The 3,395-nt window shown below is 35.6% G+C and overlaps 1 pseudogene; it reads left to right on the top strand.

Moving 5' to 3' along the window:
- The first annotated feature begins 777 nt into the window (after positions 1–777).
- Positions 778–1,280, top strand: LOC127158845 (immunoglobulin kappa variable 4-1-like; annotated as a pseudogene).
- Positions 1,281–3,395: the final 2,115 nt, after the last annotated feature.

Below are 3,395 nucleotides of genomic sequence, written 5' to 3'. Positions count from 1 at the left end.
TGATCAAAAGGCATTAATAATGTTACAAAATATTTCTATTTTAAATAAATGCTATTCTTTTAAATGTTCTATTCATCAAAGAATCCTGAAAAATAAATTGTATCACAGTTTCCACAAAAATATGAAGCCGCACGATGTACAATAATAATCAGAAATGATTTGAGCAGCAAATCAGCATATAAAAAAAAAAAGACAAATAAACATTTATCGTTATTATTTAAACATTTAATAGTTACATATTTCAGCCATCAGGGTTTTTCTTTTTCATGTGATTTTAATTGGTTGTAAATTTCCCGCTATTTTTTTAGATTTCACACTTATTGATAAATTATTATTTGTGCATGAAAATATTCACACATGTGAGTCAGTCAAGTAAGAGTGTGTCTCAATCAATCATGCTCAAAAATTCCCACCTTAAAAGCCAGTATGTATCACTGCTGTCTATAATGACATTTCTTAAGGTTCCTCAAACCAACTGAGCTAAATACATGTGCTTAATTCATGTACAAAAATCTTGAATAATCATAATATTTAAAATCATTAATACATCTATAATCATAGTCCAATTCTGTAATAAACTGACAGATGATAAAACACCAGTCAAAATAATTGTACAAAACAAAGATTAAACGGTGTGATGAGCAGATACAATGACTGACAGGAAGAAATGAGCAAGCAATTTTCATTTAGAAGCTCATTTGAATACAGGATCAGTTTATTTGCATATTCATAAGTTGTTTCAGTGCTCTGAGAGTGTTTATAGTGCTGGGAGTTTAACACTTCATCACTGACACACACAACAATCTTCATCAACATGACCTTCATCATCATCTTCATCTGGACTCTCACAGCATTTGTTCAAGGTTTGTGGAACACAAGGTTTGATATGAATTCATTTCTTCAAGTATATTGTCAAAGTTTTGAGCTGATTTTCATCTTGTTGTGTGTTTCAGAGTGTAGAGGACAGATCACCGTCACTCAGAGTCCCTCAATGACAGCAGCTCAACCAGGAGAAACAGTCAAAATCAACTGTAAAACCAGCAGAGATGTGTACAGTGTTGCTGTGATACATGTTTTTGCCTGGTACTTACAGAAACCTGGAGAAGCTCCTAAACTCCTGATATATTATGCAAACCACACTCCAGTCAGGAACTCCATCTAGATTCAGTGGCAGTGGATCTAACAGTGATTTCACTCTGACCATCAGTGGAGTCCAGACTGAAGATGCTGGACATTATTACTGTCAGAGTTACCACAGTGGTGGTGTGTTCACACAGTGATAAAGAGTCGTAGAAAAACCTCCAGTCAGAGTCACAGTGACTGAACTGATTCTGCAGCTGCTCAAACACTATCACTCACTACTGACACACAGAGACCAAACACAGGAACTACACATGTGCTCAAAACTGAGTTAGGAGTGAAATTAGCTCTATTAGACTGGGATGTGTCCTGTGACAGATCATTCAAATAGGTTCTGATTCTGAGCTAGATTTGTCAAATCAAACAAAAGACACACAACATCTTTCCCAGTGATATAGTTTTGTTTTTGTAGATTCTATTACAATCGTAATAAACTTGCCTTATGAAACTAACGCTCAAACTCCATAACTGTCTCATCACTCCATGAGCAGAAGTGAAACTGCTCCAGTTCAGAGCGTTGAACCAATCAAACAGTGAAACTGTGAGTTTGAGGTGAAAATCAGATTTGCATTGGCAGCTTTAGTGATTCTGATGGTCTCAGAATAGAGCAGCTCCGTCTCCAGTGACCATGTTCAAACCCCAAGAGCTTCAGTTCACATTTACTGCTAAATGCAGCTGTTCTCAACTATTACAATCATCAACAGCAGCTCAAACTTTAGTGAAGGAACGACACACTGATCAATGATGCAGTCAAACACAAATGTAAGGCGTTCAGAAGCTTTATTGGATAAAGAGCAGTGGCAGCTCATTGAAAGACTGTTTCAGTTTTTAAGAAAGACTTTGATCACCAGTTTAACCCGTCACTCTCAAATGAGCACAAAAGGTCTTCTAAATGAAAACTAGTAATTCAAAAAATCATTAAAAATAAAAATACATATTTAATAGAATTATTCATAAAATGCATGTATTAATCACATTTTCATTAGACATCATAATTTTATGGAGTCATGCATTTCTTAAAGCATTTAAATAAATTTTAATAAGTTCTGATGACCTCTGACCTCTGTTTTTCTTAGTGATTCAACTCTGTCATTTGTTAAGGGGGCACGGAGCTGTAGATATTTATTTTCATAGATTTTGCATTGCAGCACAAGCTGCAGGAGGTTTTATATCTCTGTGAGTTTGAACACTAGGAATCCAAATCAACAGCAACCATGAGCTTCATCACCATCTTCATCTGGATCTTCACTAGCTGCTGTTTCACAGATGAGGAAATAAACAGACTCTATTCTAACTGATCATCTGTGCTAGAAATACTGTCCTTCAACAAATACTGAATTCTAAATGTTTTTTTCATTTTTCTTGATGTAGAATCAGCAGCTGAAGTGACAGTCACTCAGACGCCTGCAGTGAAACCTGTTCAACCAGGAGACACAGTTACCATGTCCTGTAAAACAAGCTCTGATGTTTACCAGAGTTGGGGTTATCAGCCTCTATCCTGGTACTTACAGAAACCTGGAGAAGCTCCTAAACTCCTGATTTATAAAGCAAATGTCCTCCAGTCAGGAACTCCATCTAGATTCAGTGGCAGTGGATCTAACAGTGATTTCACTCTGACCATCAGTGGAGTCCAGACTGAAGATGCTGGACATTATTAGTGTCTTGGAGTACACTGTCCTAGTAGCTGTGTGTTCAGACAGTGATAAAGAGTCGTACAAAAACCTCCGTCAGTCAGTCACAGTGACTGAACCGATTCTGCAGCTGCTTAAACACCATTACTTGTGCTTAAAAACAGTTAAGTTTTTTAAAACACAAATCAATTTTTTTTTTTTACTTATTTTAAAGTTTATAGATAATTAAACTGGACCTGACTCACAAATTGATATCAACACAGAATACTACTGTTTGCATACTTAGCAGTTTTCACTAAATACTAAGCTACAGGATTTTCACACCTTTTATTTAATACATTTAAAAATGACAAATATTTAGAAAAGTTAAATACAATACATTTTTAAACATTCACTCAGCAAACATAAATATATACACAGTTACAGCTGAGCCTAGGTCTTTGTTTTACATCTATGATCTTTTATGGTCTTTATGTTCCTGATGGATTGTCCCCTGCTGCCCCCTGTTGGTCACTGGCACCACATGTCCACCCTGTACTTGAAACAACAGCTAAAAAAAAAAAAAAAAAAAAAAAAAAAAAAAAAAAGTTCTGAAGGGGGGAAAAGCCCACATTTATAATACAT

The sequence above is a fragment of the Labeo rohita genome, unplaced genomic scaffold, assembly GCF_022985175.1.
Source record: "Labeo rohita strain BAU-BD-2019 unplaced genomic scaffold, IGBB_LRoh.1.0 scaffold_173, whole genome shotgun sequence".
NCBI lineage: Eukaryota > Metazoa > Chordata > Actinopteri > Cypriniformes > Cyprinidae > Labeo > Labeo rohita.
The sequence above is the reverse complement of the archived record's forward strand: the minus strand, read 5'-3'. Positions and strand labels throughout refer to the sequence as shown.